The sequence below is a fragment of the Macaca mulatta genome, chromosome 9 (genome assembly GCF_049350105.2).
Source record: "Macaca mulatta isolate MMU2019108-1 chromosome 9, T2T-MMU8v2.0, whole genome shotgun sequence".
Classification (NCBI taxonomy): domain Eukaryota; kingdom Metazoa; phylum Chordata; class Mammalia; order Primates; family Cercopithecidae; genus Macaca; species Macaca mulatta.
In genome coordinates, this window is record NC_133414.1 from 117,994,811 (window position 1) to 118,016,596 (window position 21,786).

At 37.8% G+C, this 21,786-nt stretch overlaps 1 long non-coding RNA gene across 1 annotated transcript; it reads right to left on the bottom strand.

Annotated features, from left to right (window-relative positions):
* Positions 1 to 450: 450 nt before the first annotated feature.
* On the bottom strand, positions 451 to 2,907 carry LOC144331406 (uncharacterized). Its single transcript, XR_013398503.1, has 3 exons — positions 2,733 to 2,907; positions 1,607 to 1,753; positions 451 to 557 (listed from the first exon to the last, which is right to left on the bottom strand). It is a non-coding gene; the product is annotated as an uncharacterized LOC144331406 (long non-coding RNA).
* Between the last annotated feature and the right edge of the window lie 18,879 nt (positions 2,908 to 21,786).

Sequence of the window (21,786 nt, forward strand, 5' to 3'; positions counted from 1 at the left end):
CATGTCTTCTAGAACATCTCTTTTGACAGGTAACTCATCAACTCTCAAGAAAGCCTAGACTATTTTCAGATTACTTGATGTAGTTTAAAATGCTTTAATATATTAAGTCTAAATCTCCAACTTCTCAATTTCTATCTATTTTCCTGATTCTGGGCACCTCTAGAATAAACTAAATCTTGCTTTCAAGTGTAAATCTTTTGTGGCTTCTCTGTCCTTGTCAGTGTCTCCTGAACTGGCCACTGTTTGCTGTCCACTGAATGGTCTAGGAGGTATTCACAAAAAATTACAGCAATAATATTATGGAAGAAGTTAGAGCTACTCTCTAAATTGGGCACAGATGAATTAGAATGGTATTGTGTTTTGAGAAAATGTAAGTAACTAATAACTAATAATTGTCATACAGTATGAATAACAATTTTGCTATTATGCAGGAAAGTCTTCATTACTTACTCATCTCCTATTCCCCGATCCCACCCCAGAAACAGCCTCGACAATATCTCCTGGGCTTTTTTCTCTTCAGTATCTTACAGGAAATAATTATGTGTGTCAGCTTTCAGCTGCCAAAAAGAGAGAGAATGATTTATAAAAGAAAACTGAATTTCCAACAGTTGGCATTTTTATGAATTTCTGTATTTTTAAAGGAGTGTATGTTGTTAAGCAATAGCTTGAAGCCTTTGAAATCTCTCTCTGTCTGCACCTCCCTGTTATCTCAGTGGCCACCAAGAATCTGTGAACATTCTGTACAAGGAAGATGGAGACAATGAATTCTTTCAGTACTCATGTTACCTGAATAATGTTAAGAGAAAAAAATCAGTCAAAAGATAAATTTATGTGTGCATAGTGAGCACTGCTCCTCATTCAGGGAGTAATTGTCTTATGCCTTTCCCAAACTGGGAAAGGGAAAACAGGGTCTTCAAACTCAAATGCATGTGGGGCCTAGCAAGTAACATACTTGGATTAGGTGAGATGATGGCAACTCGATAGGTCATGGCCCATTTGAGGGGAAGGGTGCAACTCAGCATCAAATGTTGCTCTATGAAAGTTTAGCCTCTGGCAACCTGCTATTGCTAGCTCTCCTGATATTTTACAAGAGATGCCCAATAAATTCTTATTTTAGTGCACGCCCTCTTGTTTTTTGAACTTTGGCAAAAAATTACATTTTTAAAAACCTAACCTGAGTACCACAAAACCTTTCTCTGGATTGAACTTGGACAAAGGTAAATTGAGACCCCCCCACTCCCCGCCAGATGTAGAGGTTCCCTCAATGCCAACTGGTGAGTCCGGTAAGCTGCACAATTCAAATGATGTAACAGAAGCTCACAATGCTCCTTGAGGAGTAAGTAGGGTTAGGATTTCTGGAAGGAAATGGGAACATCTCAAGTAGAAAAACCATGCTTAAGATGAACATGGGGATGTGACAGTGAGATGTCCCAATATTTGGAGTACATAGTACCAACTGTGGAGGAAAAGGAAAAGGATATTAAATAGGCTGCATGGGTTGTGATCATGAAAGATATTTCATACCAGCCAGAGGAAAAATTGTGAATAGAAATAATTGGAAATAGGGAGACAATCAGGGTATTGAAGCAGGAGAATGGCACAATACCTGCAGAATTTCATAGAGATGTCCAAAAAGGGCTACCCAAGAAGATGATCTGGTTCATTCTGAAGATCATGTTCTTGTCTTTGTTGATAACCTGCTATTGATCCAGTGGACAAAGTTTAGCCTAGGGAAGGCTGAAGAACACCTTGGCTAGTTGGGAGATGGAGAGAGATACCTTTTGAACTCTTAAGCATTATAAGTTTCTTTCTAATTCCATTTGTTCTTTTCTTTATTCATTTATGCTGCAAATATTTACTGAGTGCCTGTTCTACATCCTGCCCTATAATTAGAACTATAGCATGCAACAGAAAATAAAATGGAAGTGGAAAAAATACAAGTGATATTTGAAATAATGGGTAAAAAAATATTAGAAAGTGATCCAGGGAGCTGTGGGGGCACCTACAATGAGCACCAGGACCTGTCTCTGCAGTGTTAGGTATTCGGGAAATATGTCCCAGAAGCAACACTGAAGCTATAATGTGGATGATCAGTAGGAGTCAGGCCAATCACAGAGGACAAGAGGTTTGCTGGGATAAGGCAGAAGGCAGCATGTTAGTGTTGATATGGGAGTTGAGAACATTTAATTATGCCTAGAGCATGAAAGGAAAGGAGGAAGTGGTGAGAAATGAGTAGAGAAAGGTACTCAAGAATGACATTCTGTGGGCTTAGGGGCCTTGTTAAGGAGTTCTCAAAAATGTTTTAAAGGGCCAGGTGCAGTGGCTCACACCTGTAATCCCAGAACTTTGGGAGGCTGAGGTGGGTGGATCACGAGGTCAGGAGATCAAGACCATCCTGGCTAACATGGTGAAACCCTGCCTCTACAAAAAAAAAAAAAAGAAAAATACAAAAAATTAGCCAGGCATGGTGGCGGGCACCTGTAATCCCAGCCACTTGGGAGGCTAAAGCAGGAGAATGGTGTGAACCCAGGAGGCAGAGCTTGCCGTGAGCCAAGATTGTGCCACTGCACACCAGGCTGGGTGACAGAGACTCCATCTCAAAAAAAAAAAAAAAACGTTTTAAAGCAGGATAAAAATAACATCCAAATTTTATTTTTAAAAACAAATTGACAGTGTTATACCTGGGGGCAAAATAACAGGTTAAACTCCTTTTTCCAGAGAGTTGACCTTACCAAGCAACTCAGAAAGTCTTTCTGGTGTTTGGACACAAAGGGAAATAAATGAAAGTTCCTGAGATGATACATGGCAGCACTGTGCCAGACAACCAAGGAAGGGGCTTGGTGTCACGGTATCCCAATCCTGGACTGTCTAAGATGAAAGGGATTGTAGAAGCCATTGGCCATTGCCTGTCACTCTTTATACTAAAGAGAAAACTGAGGCCCAGAGAGGACAAATAACGTACCTAGGATCACACAGCAAGTCAGCGGTAGAACAGGCAGGACCCAGATCCCAAGAACATTATTTTTTTTTTTTCATTAGTACAAAGGCTAAACGCACCACTTAAGGTAGGATAAAACTTAAAGAATATCAGAATTGTACTTGCGGAATTCCTTATCACTGAAGAAAAAGAGGAACTAACCCAGTCAGTCCACAAAGTAGACACACAAAACAAATAATTAACAGTGTAAATGTTAGTCATTTTTACACTCTAAATTTATGATATTTTGGGCTATGCATCTTTTCTAATGAACTACACCCAAGGAAAAATGGCATTCTGATATAGTTTGACATCCTTGTTTTTTGTTTGTTTGTTTTCTTCTTTGCTAAAATCAGGGATTGAACAATCTATTTTTTTTTTTTTTTTTTTTTTTTGAGACGGAGTCTCGCTCTGTTGCCCAGGCTGGAGTGCAGTGGCCGGATCTCAGCTCACTGCAAGCTCCGCCTCCCGGGTTTACGCCATTCTCCTGCCTCAGCCTCCTCAGTAGCTGGGACTACAGGCGCCCGCCACCTCGCCCGGCTAGTTTTTTTGTATTTTTTTAGTAGAGAAGGGGTTTCACTGTGTTAGCCAGGATGGTCTCGATCTCCTGACCTCGTGATCCGCCCGTCTCGGCCTCCCAAAGTGCTGGGATTACAGGCTTGAGCCACCGCGCCCGGCAGGGATTGAACAATCTAAGGAGGAAATATTTTCACATCTCAAAGGAACTGTCTGAGGATATAGAAAGAGATCTTGGGGGTGTCAGCTCCCAGTCCCTTCATCCCTCATGAGTAGTATAAGGGGGGTGAATTGAGGATCCCCAAGAGCCTTTCTACTTTTACTTCAAAGATCCATGGAACACAGATAACAAAAACAGATCTTTTCACCCTTTTTAATATACTCAATTTTTCAAGTAAATGAGTTATTCGCAAAAAATAAGTTTTTTATATATACCACTGAGTAGGAGTGGATATTAATCATTTTGGTAAATAGATTTCAGTTTACTCCCCAAACACAGAACTGAAGCAGCATGCAAATTATTTATAAATGAACCAAGGGAGACAAGGAGGTAAGACTGTGGAACTGCCAGTTGTTAAAAGAGTTCATGAAGTGGATTTAAATAAGGCCTGCTCTGCCACTACACCAGAGTACATTTCTGCATAGAAGCTTTGCATATGGATCTTTCTTCTACATGGGCAAAATAAACAGGATGTTTTTAGGTAGAGGCATCACATACTCACTGGGAATGCCAATTCTCCCCCAGCTCAATGATTGGAACATAATATATACTCAATAAATGTTGCTAAGTAAACTAATAAAGTCACCAAGATGTTAATAGCAGGGTTTGGTCTCTCTAGTGACCTGTGTTTTTGATGGGAAACAGAAAATGGTTAACAAAATGATTCTATTTTAACGGTAGACTTACAAGCTGCTATTTGGAACGAAGTTTGGGGACCACAGGTGTATTCCAGTGCTGTTTGCAGAAGTCACTGATTTAAAAACAAAAACTATGCTTTTAATATAGAAACTGAATTGCTGAGACATTTTATCCTCAAGACTATTTCCATTTATGCAGGAAGGACAACCTGGAAGGCCCAAAATTTGAGAAGAACTTGGCAGAAGTTTGGAAGACATTGGATACACAGATGCTCAGGATGAAGAGATAACACCTTCTGGCTCATCTTCTTTTTACTTTTAATCTACTGCTTTTCCAAAAATAAATTTTCATTTCCTGTGAATGTTACAGAATGATTTAGGTTCATTGAGTGTAAGAACTAGGCACTTGGGAAGCAAATATATTGCTTTTCTGTAAACTGAGTAGTAAGAGTAAATATCTCTATCACAATATTTCCAGCATATGTTGCATATATTTTTAAAGTGAAGTTTCCAGTGCTGCCTTTATATTAAGAAATCCTAAAGATGTTCACTTTTGCTACACAAAAGTAATATTCTGAATTGCAAAGGTAGGCGCATAAGTCTGAATCATGTTAACATAAAAAGACAATTATCTACCTAACACTAAAATGTAATTGTTTCCTTCAGTTGAGACAGAATAGTGCATTACACAAAAAGTCATCACTGCAGATTTTAAAATACTTTACATCACATTGAATCTGGCAAACAGCTAGTGAAACTGACATTCTTCCAATTTTAATACTTGAGATTATACCTGGAGCAACTCTACTGACAATAAGCAAGGTATAGGAATGTGGGAAGACAGAAAATTTCTCTTTTTAGTCATTTCACTATCACTTGGAAAATGCCCAAGTAGGCTATCTATTGTGTTTAAGACCTATAGAATAATTGTTGCTGCCAAATTGTAATGCAAATAAGTCCAGAAAATGCTATGGAAATTATTGTTTTTTAAACATGCCCACTTCTGGTGTTGTCTACACTGCAGGACAGTAGCAACAACTGTCAACAGATTAAGATAAAAATTACCACAAGCTTTTTTTTTTTTTTTTGCCTACAGGAAAATAAAATGCTTACATAACATTAATTCAAACCTTAGGTCTTTGTGTTCCAAAATTGTGGGAACCCACATCATAATCCAGAGCAATAGCAGGCCATCAGGTTTCTTATTCTCTGGAAGAATCCCCACTGGTTCGCACATGGATTCAGCTTGATCTGAGACCACTGACCAGTAAGAGGGAAAAGAAATTGCATGGATGTTAACAGACATGGCTCCTAGGGGCCAGAGTTGGAAGGAATCTTAGAGGTCAATACATTCAGCCGTTACTTGTCATTTTGATTCTTCCACTGAATCTGGGAGCGTAGACTAGGGTTTCAGATAAAGACCAAGTTAGAAAGCTCCCCTTGGCAGATCTGAGAGTACAGTCCAACAACACTGCACAGAGGCAAATCCTCTACCTCCGCATCGTAACCTTGCTTTAGCTGAAATCCCAGAGAATGAATCAAAGAGGCTTCTAATGTGAGCTTAACAGAGGTGCAAAGTTAACACTGCTTTACAACAGCCACCCAGAAAAGTAATGTTGCAGATTGGTACTCAAGGCCTATAAAACTGGTAGGTCAAATCTCGGAAGGTTAAGCCAACAGTTTAACATATTTGGTAGGTACAATAAGTTAAAAAAAAAAAAAAAGGTGCGAAGACTCACTATGTGTTCATTTAACTAAAACTTTTTACTGAATTTAATGCTCATAACAACTCTACAAGCCAGATGCTATCAATGCTCCATTTTATTAATACAGATGTGGACACTACAGCATAGAAAACCTCATGTATCTTGGTAAAGATCACATATGGTGAGGCCAGAATTAAAATCCAAGCAGCGAGATTCCAGGGTCTCTGATCTCACATACTCCCCTGAGCTGCCACATAGTCTCTTGTCCTCTCCCTCTCTGACCTTTCCTCTTCTCAGGAAGTTTGGGAACTGAGTTTGTATGAAGTTGTCGAATGATTTCAGAAATGATGTCCAGAAATAATTTTTTTAAAATCTCCTCTTTTTTTCCTGTCTCATCAGTAAAGAAGTACTGAAATAGATGGTAATGAGAGACGAAGACCTTTTGAATTTTTACAGTAAAAGTTTTACCTGTGGGCGTTTTCAGCCTGATAGTCATGACCAACAGCAAACAGATGTTTGAATAGGAAATGGTCAGTGAAGGGTGATGTTGGAGTTTGGGACCTGGGGCTCAATGGGGATACCTTGAGAAGCCCCACTGAGAAGCGTCTGTGGTGAAAAGCTATCTGTGGACCTCAGTCTTCTGGGCATACAAACCAGATCACATCATCACAAGACAAGCCTTGTGTCTCACAAGAATAATGTAGATCAGGATGATGATTCATTAACTTACAGTGAGAAATGCAGTCACCCTGTGGCCTGGAATACTCGCATTAGAATGGCCAGCACATTTTCACCCTGTAGGCAGACCAGTGCGGGAAACCAAATTATAATCAGAAGGTTGCTTGATTAGTATGGAATTAGAATAAAGAGAGTGAATTAGACGATTTTAGGCTTAACGGTGTGAGACAAAAACAGCCTGATATGTCCATCTGCACAGCAGGGATAGCCTTTCAAATGGCAGTATAATACTCAAATATTGCTGACCTAATTCTCTCTGTTCCAGTGGAGCTTGGAGAGACACAGCCAACTTTTTTCTTGTGATTATGATTTTTCTCTCGCTGTTTTCAGACCAATCTCGCTTATGTTAAACAGAATTATCTTTTTATTTATTTATTTATTTATTTATTTATTTATTTATTTGAGACGGAGTCTCACTCTGTCGCCCAGGCTGGAGTGCAGTGGCGCTATCTCGGCTCACTGCAAGCTCTGCCTGCCGGGTTCACGCCATTCTCCTGCCTCAGCCTCCCGAGTAGCTGGGACTACAGGTGCCCACCACCATGCCCGGCTAATTTTTTGTATTTTTCATAGAGACGGGGTTTCACTGTGTTAACCAGGATGGTCTCGATCTCCTGACCTTGTGATCCGCCCACCTCGGCCTCCCAAAGTGTTGGGATTACAGGCGTGAGCCGCCGCACCTGGCAGAATTATCTTTATTTTGTAATAGTATGTTGAATATTTTTAGTTTAGCTTTACTTTAACCAAAATCTCTATTTCTTTAAAATGATTTCTACTAACTTTTGTAATTCATCTTTAGATTCTTGCTCAGAGAGCAGTTCAAGTTCCAAGCATTTCCGTGTGTTATTAACTCAGTCATGTAAAAATCTCAAAGAACTAGAACATAAAAAGTATGACTTCGTGTGTATATTCACTTACATCTGTACACTTTGCTTATTAAAAACATTAACAAATATCAATAAATAACGATTTGTTAAAGGAATTATAAAACCTGAGGGTATATCCTACACTTAACTCATGTTCAACTCAAACTTCCATACGGTTTTTCATACCTGGTCTGTGTACTAAAACAATTGATTCTCAGAAAGATAATCTCAATAATTTCTCAGGTCCTAAACATCAAACTATTTACTCACATGTATTGAATTGTCCTTTTTAAAACAGATAAAACAAACAAGAAAAGAAAACATTCACACAAAAACATGTGCACAAATGTTCAGAGCAGCATTTTTCATAATAGCCAAAACAACCTAAATATCCACCAACTAATGAATGGACACACTAAATGTCGTATATCTGTACAATGAAATATTATGCAGCTATATAAAGGAACTAAATTCTAACACATACTACCACATGGCTGAAGATATTATGCTAAATGAAGAAGCCGGATACAAATGAGCACACATTGTATGTCCCTTGTAATAGGCAAATCCATAGAAACAAAACAGAAAGTGAATTAGTGATTGCCACATGCTGGGGAAAGGGAGGAAAGAAGAGTGACTGCTAACGGGTATGATATTTCTTTCTGGGGTGATGAAAATATGCTCGAATTAGATAGTGGTATTGCTGTAGAACCTTGTAAACCTTGTAAACCTGCCTTGGGTTAAGGAAGAGGAGAGGGTAGTGTGAAGTGGGTGTTGCTATAAAGGGGCAACAGGAAGGATATTTGTGGTGATAGAAATGCTGTGCCTTGACTGTATTACTCTTGATATTCTGGTTTTGATACTCTATGATAGTTTTGCAAAAGTTATTACTAGGGGAAACTGGGTAAAAGATACATAGGCTCTTTCTACATTTTTATGATTACATATGAATCTGCAATTATTTCAAAATGAAAAATTTGACTTAAAAACACCGGTAAACAACTCTGACTGTGGAAAACTATTTTTATCAAGTATTAAAACCAGATATTTAACTTTTATTTTAAATTTTTTTTGTTTAACTTGAAAATTCAGTTTACCAGATTCTCCTATTCCAAAGTCTTCTGACCAATTGATATATTCACATTTATACCAAGTCTATAATATAATAATAGCTCTTATACTTTCAATCATAGTATAATGGCCAGAGCTTGCTGTAGGCTTGGCAAATTCCTAGAGGAAAGTCCTGAGTTTTTCGTTTCATTCTTCCTTTGGATTAAACACTATTAGCAAGAGGTCCTCATTCCCAGGGGCAGCAGATGCTACATATTCACTTGGCCACCTCTGAATTCACTTATAGCTTCAGTGGACACATCCTAAACACCTTAACAGCCTCTCACTACAGAGGGTTGTATTTTTGTTTCCCTGTCTGACAAATTTCTCCAATGCCAGGAGAACAGAACATCCTGAAAATACTGGAATGTGACACACCCAGGACAACCTGATTAAAGGTGATAGAAAAATACTCAGTTTTCCCAACTTCTATGACAGGTAATTATGTAGAACATTTTAAAAGGCAACTAGTGGTTCCCAAGGCGTCACTCACTCATTAGCACACCTTTTATCGGCTCCCTCTGTTACCTGTTAGACTTTTCCCACTCCATTTACTTGAGTTTCCTGGGATCTACTCTCAAATTGTACCTAAGTCTTTATCTCAGGGTATACTTGTGTAGAACCTAAGAAAACACCATATCTATGATGCATTAAAGCACCACTCTCTAATTCTGATGTTTTATAATGCTGAACTCATGGTGTTGAGTCAAGTGTTGAGTCAATCAATCACATCCCACTGTTAGTGAATAAGCCTCCATTTAGAACTATTAAGTGATACATGATAGACCTAATTCTAGCACTTCATTAGGACATGAAAATAAAATTGTATTCCCTGTTTTTGAGGTTTCCAGGAACTAGAGGAGATTTTTAATTTTGCTGATGGTCAACTGTGTTGACTTACTGGGAATCCAAACTTTTGAATTGTTATAGTACTTTTATAAAGTAATTTCTTAATATATTAAAAAAAAACTGTAACAACAGTCATAGGCTTTGGCTCATTAATTCCACTTGTAGGAATTAAGGGAAATTTGTATCACCAAAGGTATATATGCTACAGGCATAAAACGATGTATTATTTCAGGATTGCTTATGATAACACTTTTCAAAAGCTTGAAAATAATTTAAATATCCAACAATTAGATTTTGCTGCCTTAACTAGTTGCATAATTAGGCAGCTAGAGGAGATGGCACTAACATTCATGGTTTTGCTATGATTGTAAGTGAAAAAAGAAGGAAAGTTGTATTTGTGTCACAGTTATTAAATAAATATAATATTTGCATATTGACAAGACCTAGAGCAGAACTAGCTAAGGTCACCTCTAATCTGCGCAAATAGATGTAGCACCAAAATCAGATATGAGAAGCAAAGAATGCTGTTGAAGCTATACTATTTTTTAAATATAACTCTTTTCTTTAATGCCCGAGGACTTGTCCACAAATCTCTCCCTAGTATTCACTATAGTGGAGGAACAAATACTCAGTCTGTCCGCCTGACTTTCTTCTTGGGAAAGGAACACAATACTCAGTTTTTTTCTGAGCATGTTTCTTTGGCAATAACTTAAAGATTAAAGGAAAGTCAAATAATTATAAAAATTATTAGGCATTTGTTTATTTCTCCCTCTCAATAAGAACAGAGGGAATTGATAAGAGTATCATTACTATACCATTAACTTGAGAATCCTAGATTCAGAATGTTAGGACTGAAAGGTACACAGAAAAAGAGGAACTGATTCTGAAGAACTAAAGTGACTTGTAAAGTTAGTTGGTGGTGAAGCCAGAATCATCTCTGGTTTTCTGATAGTTAGTGTAGAGCTTAGCCAATTTCCTTAAGTGTAAGTGGAGTAATAACCCTTGCCCTGCTGCAACCCTTTGGCTTCTGTAGGAATCAAATAAAAGGAGATTCATGAACGGGCTCTGTATATTGCAAACCCAGTCCACAATAAAGCAATGTAGACTTTATTTATTTTAATGGAAATGGGGTCTTTCTCTAGTGCCCTGGCTGGAGTGCAATGGTATGATTCTAGTTCACTGCAACCTGGAACTCCTGAGTTCAAGTGATCCTCCTGCTTCAACCTCTCTAGTAGGTGTATACCACCATTTTTTTAGAGATATGATTCTGATATTTTGCTCAGTCTGGTCTCAAACTCCTGGCTCAAGCAATCGTCCCGCCTCAGCTTCCCAAGTAGCTGGAATTACAAGCATGAGCTACCACATTCAGCTCCCAATGTATAATATTTTTTTAAGTCACAGAGAATGATAGATGCTTGAGGTGACTGATGCTCCATTTACCTTGATATGATTATTACATATCATATGCCTGTGTCAAAATATCTCATGTACCCCAAATATATATATATATATATATATATATATATATATATATATATACGTACTATGTATCCATAAAAATTAAAAATAAAAAAATGTAAAAAGTCAAGTGATAATGGTTGTTGCTTGATTTATAATCTGCATAAGTCAAGGGTATAAACTCTTGCAGAGAGGGTCATTATCTCCTATTACAGGAGATGCAGCCTGTTAGCTGGTCCCGTGATTGATTCTGAGGAATGGACGCCTTAGCCAGAATAGTGGCGGATCAGCTAGATGCTGCTGATGCATGGTTGTCTTTCTTCAGGCACGACAGGGCCCATTCTTTGTTTCTTTACCACCTGGGAGTGATTCAGACAGGAAAAAGGTAGAGCTGCCAACTTGAACTCTATCTTCTCCTACCCTCATTTTTCAGCTCTGCTGCACACACTGTCTCCCTTGATACTTAACTCTATTCTCTTCAACCAGGTCCTATTTCCTGGACACAGCCAGGGGCAGTTCAGGCCCAGCTTTTAGAAGAATTCATGCTGAGCTTCTCTAATCCTCTACAGGCTCTTCAGGAGCAAGAAGCCTGCTAAAAGCTGCTTGGGATGTGAATAAAACAAGTCTCTGCACATAACAGATGGCCAATCAGATCTTTAATCAATCTATTGGCTAACTAAGAAGGGACAAAACTCTACACTACAAAGTTAACATAAGATTCAAATTGTGAATTAGTACTTTAAACACAGAAGACACTATTATTCTTATGTACCATATGTTATGAAACAGACACACATATATATGTATGTATATTCAGTATTGGAATAAACACAATATGAAATGGTTCAAGATCTGGATTCTATTCTTGACTCAGTTACTAACTTGCTCTGTGACTATGGACAAATCACTTAAACTCCCTAGACCCCTTTATAAAATAAAGAAATCCTAGATGATTGCTAACATCGTTCACCCCTGAAGATCTGTTACTATTTAAGAACAAGATTAAAAATAATGAGGAAAGTATCTACATCTCTCTCTCTCTATATATATATACACACATATATACATATATAGGCATCTATATCAAAGGGATGGTTCAACAATAAAACAAATGTTTGCAAGACATAGCCCTCAAAACTAAATCACTCCTAGTGTATATGTCAACACAGGTTTTACTAAATACAGTTTGAATTAGGTTGCAGTAAAGCGAAGAATGCAATGAATAAAATATTTCTGTCAACTTTTTGCTTAAGAAGTGCTCTTTCTGTTCCTTTTTTTCTGCCTTTACCTCCTTTCTCTAGTTTAGTATGTATCTTAAGAACACACAGTTAGCCAGATTGAGTGCAAAGCCAAGGTCCGCTACTATCTAGTTGTATGAATTTAGACAATTATTCAACTGTTCTGTGTTTCATTAAAAACAATCATAATGGTAGTACTTATCTTAAAGGGTAGTTATAAGGATTTAATGGCATTATATGTAAAATCCTTTGAACATGGGAAGAACTTGTATGTGTTAAATCTTCAGAGTGTAATTAATGGAGAGTATATTAATATCCATTTACTCTTTAGAGGTGGGTGATGAAATCTGGAGGAAAAGATAAAAAATTTGGTATGGAGTGCGTTGAGTGCTAAGTGTCCATAGGATATACAGGTATCAATGTTGGGCAGGCAGTTCAAATTTTTAAATCCAGTCTAGAGGGAGATCTATGCTAGGGGCATTCTATTTGACAGGCTACCTATATAGATTTTACATCTATAAATGACTGAGATTAGCCATGAACAAAAATTGTGTGTGGGAAGAGGGAAGAGGTCAAGAAACAGTAAGTTCTTTACTTTTGACACCTACTCCTTTTTATTCAGTTTTATTGAGCTATAACTGATAAATCAAAATTGTGTATATTTAAGGCATAGAATGCAGTCTTTGGATAAGCAGACCTTGTGTGATGATTCCCACTATCAAGCTGTCACATACCTACCACCTCACATAAGTTACCTGTGTGTGTGTGTGTGTGTGTGTGTGTATGAATTAGGCCATTCTTACATTGTTATAAAGAAATAATGAGGCTTGGTAATTTTTAAGAAAAGGAGTTTCAGTAGCTCATGGTTCTGCTGGCTGCACAGGAAGCACAGCGCCAGTATCTGCTTTGGGGAAGGCCTCAGGAAGCCTCCAATCACAGTGGAAAGTGAAGGGGGAGCAGACTTCTTACACAGTGGGAGCAAGAGCAAGAGAGGGAGGGAGGTGCTACACAGTTTTAAACAGCCACATCTCGAGAGAAGCCACTGAGGACAGCATCAAGAGGGTGGTGCTAAACTGTTTGTGAGAAATCCACACTCCAGGTCCACGATCCAGTCACCTCCCACAGGCCCCTCCTCCAATACTGGGGATTGCAATTCAACATGAGATTTGGGCAGGGGCAAATATACAAACTATGTCAGCGTGTACGTGTGTGTATGTGTGTATGTATGGTGAGGACACTTACAATTTACTTACACGTTTTCTGTGTACAATATGTTATTGTTAGCTATAGTTATCATTACTGTCCATTAGATCTTCTAGGATTTATTCATCTTATAGCTGAAATTTTATACCCTTTTGACCAATATCTTCCCATTTCCCCCACCCCGTAGCCTCAGTCAGCCACCATTCTCCTTCCAGTTTTCTAAGTTTGACCCTTTTACATTTCACACAGAAGTGATAAAATGCTATTTTTGTGTTTCTGTTGATACTAACTCTTAAGGAGCAGCTTGAGGTAAAGGAGCCAGTGGAAGATACTGAGAGAGACAGGCCAAAGCACTAGAAAAAGAGAAGAGAATTGTTCCGTAAAAGCCAAAGTATAACGTTTCAAAAAGGAGGCACTTGAGTCAAGTTACATAGACTTGAAACTAGATAAAGGCTGAGAAAAAGTCACTGCATCGGACAATGCCGAGATTACTGCTAACTTTTGAGAGAGCAGCCTTGGAGAGATGATGATGCAAAACTTCATTTGGTTAAGGAATAAATGGGAAGTGAAAAATATGAGGCAGGGAATGTAGATAACTGTTTCAATATGTTGTCAGGTAAATGGAGCTCATAGCCTGATAGAGCTGAGAACAGGAACACAGTAATCCTCCTTGGTATATATCAAGGGAGCCTATGAATTTTTAGGTTATAACTAAATATTTTGCACATTTCATCTGTGGTAGTCTGTAAATCAATGATGTGGAATAAAGGTTTCACTGGAAAATAGTTTAAAACTATTGTGATAATGTACAGAATTTCAAGGGATTAACACTAAAATAACTACTTAGTAAATATCAGAAAGGCTATACTTTTAGCTTGTTGCTATGGGACCAAGCCTACGTGATACCCAACAACCACGAGTTAAGTGGGAAAACTTAGTTAATCAGCTCATCATTTTGTCTGCGTGGTGCCAAATATCTGCTTTGACTGATTTTCTCACTAAATTGACTCAATCAAACATTTGTGGTGCCATCATTTAGAGAAGACCCTAGGTGTTTAAAGAGAGCATTGCTTACCTAAATTGTACTACATGACTAGAATTTACTCATCCATAAAGGCAGAAAGTGTGTGTGTGTGCACACACACAATCACACATGCACATATACAATCTTCCTATTGCATTTAGCTGTCCAGATGACATTTTTTACATTTTAAATTTTGCCTTGATATTTAGCATTCTCAGGGGGATAATTTTGTGTATTGTGTTATTGCCTAGCTCTATTAAGTCAGAAGAAACTGAGTCAGGTTAATACTCATAAAGTTCCTTCTATTTAAAATGGTAGAAAATGAGGGAAAGGAAGAAAGAAGGAAAAGTGCTAAGGACTTGAGATATTAACAGGGTAAAAAATAAAGACAGACAGGAAAGCTGGAGTGGGGGGAGCATCACTTTTGCCGATCAGAAGGATGCTAAGGGCAAGTTAGGAAATCCTCGCTGATGGATTCAGTTCTTATCTTGAATATCTATTTCAAATATCAAGGCGAGACATTTTGAAAGATTTCTGAGGTCACAGCTAAAATTTTCAAATCAGGATTAGTTTAAATCTCTAGATCTCTGACTTAAGACCTCCTAAACAGAATATAACATTTTCTTTCAGAAGAAGGAAGGCAAGTTAATCTAGGGGAATGTTTTAAGAAGCTCCCAGGAAGAAACATTTTTATCCTTTCTATTTAAATAGGAGAAAGGGCTAAATTTAGCTGTAAAAGACCTTTGAATTGTCCAATAAATGTCATTGTGACTGCTTTCAAATAAAATAGCATATGCTGAATAGGAAAAGGCCAAAGAATGCAGTATGAATACCATTAGTATAAATGACTGATTCAATTGATGTTACCATTTTAGATTATTTCACCATGGAAGAACCATAATGATTTTGAACATTTGTTATTGCAAATATTTTTTATGGAAAATTACTCCTTCTTAAAATAGATTTTGAAAAATGTATGTAATGTTAATGCCTGACATGGTGCTGTCACAGGACAATTCATTTAGTTAAGAAAGCCCGTGCATAGAGGCATACGCCTGGTTCACAGAAGCATGAGAAGGTGCTAACGTACAAATTTGAATTGGCCCTAGTATGTTCTGTTTCAGAAACTGTTCCTTTAGATACACATGTCTTAAAAGAGAAGTTCCTTCATTTTGTGTTTACTCCAAAGAACAAAAAAGAAAAAACAGTAACTCCATTAACAGAATTATAAGGAAGACCAAGTTAGATATAAGTATTCTCTCTTCCCTTCTCTGTTCACATATTCCTTATTGTTCCCTCACAACTAGGTGTTTATGCCAAGAGTTCTGGTTTTTAAAAGTTTTATTCTCAACTATGAGTCAATAAACGTGTAGGCTGGACGGGCGCAGTGGCTCATGCCAGTAATCCCAGCACTTTGAGAGGCCAAGGCAGTTGGATAACGAGGTCAAGGGATTGAGACCATCCTGGCCAACATGGTGAAACCTGTCTCTACTGAAAATACAAAAATTAACTGGGTGTGGTGGCACACGCCTGTAGTCCTAGCTACTCGGGAGGCTGAGGCAGGAGAACTGCTTGAACTCGGGAGATGGAGGTTGCAGCGGACCGATCGTGCCACTGCACTCCAGCCTGGGTGACAGAGCAAGACTCCATAAAAAAAAAAAAAAAAAAAAAAAAAAAAAAAAAAAAAAGGTTGAGATCTAGTCCCTCCAGGGCATACACATTTTAAACAATCAATCAACAAATCCTCACTGTGTATATTATCTTCATTGAGTAGATGAAAGATGGTATAAAGAGTAATAAAATAAAAATCATACCTGATTAAGTACCATTGATAAAATCACTGTCTTACATAATGTCATTTCAAACAATTTAGTAATACCATAGTATGCAGCCAGCTAGTTAAGATGACAGAATCTGGAGCCCCTCCCACTTGGGTTCAAATCCTAGTTCTGCTGTATACTAACTGCATGACCTTAGTCAAGATCTTTGAACTATATGTGCTTCAGATTCCATATATTTAACATGTGGACAATTATAGTGCCTATCTGACAGAGCTGTGAGAATTAAATTCGTATTATATATTAAAACACTCTGCATATACTTATGTAGTGTTGACTATGTTCCAAGTGTTATTCTAAGCTTTGGTGTTGTTAGTATAAGTAAACGGTGGCATAACCAGGTACCACAGTTTTGTACAGGAAACACATCATAATTATCCTTTACACGTTAAACACATCACTGGCTTTGAAATAGAGAAGACATAATATAGGCTATTTATTTGGTTTAATAATAAGTACCGAGTACTTACTTTCTTTAATCATTGTTCAAGATACTGTTATGTGTGGTAATTATTACAAAGTCTTTGCCATCATGGAGCTTATAATCTGGTTGGGAGGCAGGTAAAGGGATATATGGTCTGAGGATGTCAAACGATAATGCCTGCTCTGATGGTAAAGGTATAATGAGTGGAGCAGGTACCATTTTAAATTGCACCATCAGGAAATAATTCTGAAGAGTTTGTCTATAAGCAGAGTCCTGGGGTTAGTGAAGGAGAAAGGCTATGTTACTATTTGGGGGATAAACATTCCTGTCAAAGGAATGGTGAGTGCAAAGTTCCCAAGACTGGAATGTACTTGGTGTTTTCAAGGACAAATGAGGAGGTCAGTTGGTTTGATGTGGAGTAAACAAAGACAGAGTGAGGGAAATTAGTGTAACGAGAAGGCCAGGGACCAGATCCCATAGAAGCTGGTGGACAAGGGTTTTAGTCTCAATGTATAGGCAAGTTATTGGAGGATTATGGGCCATGACATGGAATGATCTCATATACATTTGGGAAGTATTTGAGAGGTAAATAAATGTGTGGTTTACAGTCCAGGGTAGGCATCAGACCAATAGTAGAAGCAAAATCACAGGGATTTCTTGCAGTTCAAATGAAAGCTGGGACTTGGGAGGATGAATGGTAGAGGTAAGGACTGTGTAGGATTTGAGATACATAATGTAGAAATGAGAGAATTTTCTGACAGTATCTAAAAGAGTGAGAATATTGTTTCTATAGGGCTAAGCTTGAATTTGACCTAAATTGTGAAAATATAAATTATTCACAAATGACTTGCTAGTAATGGATGACTTGTGACACTTCACTGCCTCCCCTGCCACCTTAGTGTGATTCCACAGCAGGGTCTGGGTCCCATAGCTGTAGGTTGTGGCTGGAGTGTTCTGGGAAGGCAATATGGAGAGGTGAGGTCTGAGCCAAGCTTTTAATGAGTGGGTCAGAAAAGAGAGGATACAGCCATCCCATTAATGGCCAGATGTTGAACATGCCACTCTCTCTAGACCTTAACACTGATCCTATGAAACAGAATGAAAGGCAGTGAGCTGACATTTGGGAGAAAGAAGTGTGGGTCACTTTTCTGTCTAATTAACTGCTACACATTCCTTTATCTACTCACTAAACTCTCCAGAAAAGTATGCAAGAGGAGATATCTTGATAAGAAAAGAGAAGAATTTGAGCGCATTTTCCAGCTGTATGTGTCATTCCTCTCATCTGTGGGAGTTGTGGGGTGGGTGATGAACTCTGCCAAGCAAGTCTCTCCAACATTCTTTTCAGGTTTAGTAGATAAACGTGAACAAAAAGAACTCATCCCATCTAATTAACTTTATGAGGTTGTTTGATAGGGCGACAGCTGCTTCTTTATGTGGTGATACTAAATGTATTCTCTTCTTCACTGGAGTCCAGATGGCTACACAGGAAAGGATAGAAAACACATGAAAAGCTTGATGCTGGTGTTCCAGAGATGGTCAAAGAGTCCCAGACCCTAAACTGCAAGGCAATGGGTTTCATTTAGCTCAGTGACACCAGTAAAAGGGGACATGGATTAGTGGGTATAGGCAGGAGGACAGCAGGAGGGTGACTGGACATTGGGCTCCCTCTCCCTGAATAGGTTCTCCAGCCTATGCCTCACCTGTGTTTTTCCTATTTGTATGCCCTTTTCCACCCTCTCCACCTGCTGAAATTTTAGTTGTACTTCAAAGCTTTATCAGTTGGGGATATAAACTGTGTTTCATTTCCCGCAAAAAGTAAAACAAAATCAACAGGTAGGACAAAATATATGTGGACTTAGATAATTAAAATACACAGGCAAGTCCAGAGATGGAGGTTCAGCTTTGAGTATAGCTGAGTTCAATGTTTAAATGATATCAACAATAGTAATGTGAGAATAGAGCTTAGGTATAGAAACACAGCCATACCATGGAAAGGCACTTAATCCTGTAGAAGAGAAAAGAAGCTTTCCTGTTGGGTCAAAGATAGAACTAGGCTGATTGACTTGTTATGGATTATGTTTTCACCACTGAACCAAACATTGTGACCAGGGCCATGGACTCTGTTGACTGGCCCAAATCTTGCTGGGTGCTCAAGTATCACTGGATAGAATTAGCAGCACCAAATCACAAGAGCCAAGAGTGAGCTCTAGACAGGGAATTCCTCACATGAAAGGGAGATCATAAGAATCTGTTGTAGCAGATGGGATAAGTGGTTGCTACATGAAAAAAATAAAAATCCATCACCAAACTACAAATGCCTACCGAGGAAACCTTGTTTATATTTTCTTTCGTTTAGGAACTGTTTTCTGACATCCCAGCCAGAAGTGAAAACTTTCTCTCCAAACTCTGCTAAGCAGTTTTGTTTGTTTGCCTTGTTGTATTTATTTGTGTGTGTGCCTTCCTTCTCCTTTTATAACCCTTGATGAAAGGGACTGTGTGGTTCTTGTACCGGATTTGAACACAAAATATAGCACAGCATGTTGCATACAGAAAGTGTGTCATTATGAAGGGGTGTTACACCGCATGTTCTCACTCATAGGTGGGAATTGAACAATGAGAACACTTGGACACATGTGGGAGGGGAACATCACACACCAGGGCCTGTCGGGGGGTGGGGGGCTGGAGGAGGGATAGCATTAGGAGAAATACCTAATGTAAATGATGAGTTGATGGGTACAGCAAAACAACATGGCATATGTATACCTATGTAACAAATCTGCACATTGTGCATATGTACCCTAGAACTTATAGTTAAAAAAAAATAAAGAATGGGTGTTACAGTGTGTATAGATGAATTTTGCATTTAAAGAATAGGTATCACTTCTAGAACAATTAAATAGGTGTAAATAATTAGGAAACCATGGAAATCAATAATGGACAGTCTTGTGGGATTTCTCATAATAACATCAGAGATTATTTACTCTTCTCATTTATTTTTGTAGTTCCTTATTTACCCACATTTATTTCATTTTTCTAAAAATATTAACCAATATTTGTTGAGTGCCTTTTACTTACAGGAAATGAACAAGGCAATTTTGGTACGTAATCTCACTTTCTCATAACAAACGTAGAATTGCTATAACTATTTTATAGATTGTGAATCTGAAGTCTAGAGAAGTTAAGAGAAGTTTAGAGTTTTACTGCAGAACCAGGAATAGAAATTGGACTTGAATTCAGATCTGTTGGAGTAAAAAACACGAATGCTTTCACCATACCATAAACATCTCTGGTTTATGTTTTAATATTTACATTTCCTGGATTTTATCATGTAGAAGTGATCTGATGCTTTTTCTCTGACCCCTATTGAAAGGTGAGGGCATTTTTTTTTTTTAACCATTTTCTTGTTTGTTAAGATCCTAATACAAGGTGATAATATTTTTTGCTGTTTCTTTTCTTCCTTTCTCCCCCTTCCTCCTTTCTTTCTTTCTGTCTTTTTTGTTATTATTTTTGAAGAATCAGTTGTGGAGCCTTTAACATTTAGAGAGATAGAATAGCGTTTGGGTTCCCAGTTTGTCTTCTTGGTATAGGTAGACTTAGGCTCAATCACTGCTTTCATGACTAACATTACTACGATCTTGAATAAGATAGTAAACCTTGGTTTCCTTTTTCTTAAAATGACTAATAATAATAGTACTTATGTTATAGGGTTGCCATGAGAAATAAATGCTATATTTTGTTAAAGGAATTAGCTCTGAGCCTGGCACATAGTAAATACAGCATAAATATTTGCCCTCATTTGTCACTCTTTATCCCAGGAAGTAAATTTGATCTCCCATACTTTATGATCTTAGAATTGATTTTAAATTTGAATATCTATTTCCAGAACTAAAAAGTACAGTTTTTTGAAATTAGTAAGATATATCAGTCAAATAAAGGTTAATAAGTATTATTTATGTACATAGAGGATTAAACGTATAAACCAATAATGAAAGAACCCTGTAGCAGCAAGCTCTCAAGGGAATCAGGAGCTCACATAAGTGGACTAAAAAACCTCATATAAATCAGATTCTAATAAGGTCAAGTCCATCTTATGAGCAAGAGAATAGGTCCAATATCCTATAGCAAAGTGAAATGTGCAAAACCAAAATTAGCCAATGAAACCATTGAAAATATTTTGCTTTTTGGTTAATTTTTTTTCTCACTTGAAAAATGTGAGAAAGATCAGAGACATAAGATTCAAAGAGGTCATTGTTATTTTTAACTGTAACGCTCCCTCCACTCTGTGAAAGAATGCTTTTCACAGGATCTTTGCTTGGGTCAGATCATTGGCTTGGAAGGTAAAAGACGAAATTGTAAATCTTGAGTTCTAGGTAGCAGTAGGACCTGCCATTTGAAATGACCGATAGGTAACATGAAAGAAAGGGAGATAGCGGATGGGTCGTATCTAACATCTGCAGAGTTAATGATAGTTCCTTCTTTCTGCAACCTGCTCTAACATTGCCCTCTCTCCAATGCCCTGTGGTTGCTAAGCAACCTCTCATAGATGTAGTGGAGTGAGCAAGATCTGTCAAATTCATTAGTTTTGCCTTAAAGAGGCAGTGTCTGTAATGAAAGTGAAAGTACTATACTTTGTCTCTGTTTAGACTAGTGTAGACTGGCAAAAGAAAACTTTTCTCTTAACTCCACACCTTTCTGAAAGTCTTTGAGATGCAGAAAAGATTTGAGGTAAAAAACTGTTTCTTATACAGAGAAGGAAGCAAGGTAAAGAAAAATGATCAAGTTGAAAATGTACACTTATTTTAACATTTTCCAATTTCAGTTGCTCTGGAAGCAAGTCACAAAATCTCGTACAATCTTGAAATTCAGCAAAAGAAGAGCAGTAGGGAAATTAATGGTAGTTTTGTCCAAAGGGGCATATACTTTAAGGGAAGAAGAAATCATAACTTTTCCTAACCGTTTATTACATGTTTCTGGGAATAACTGG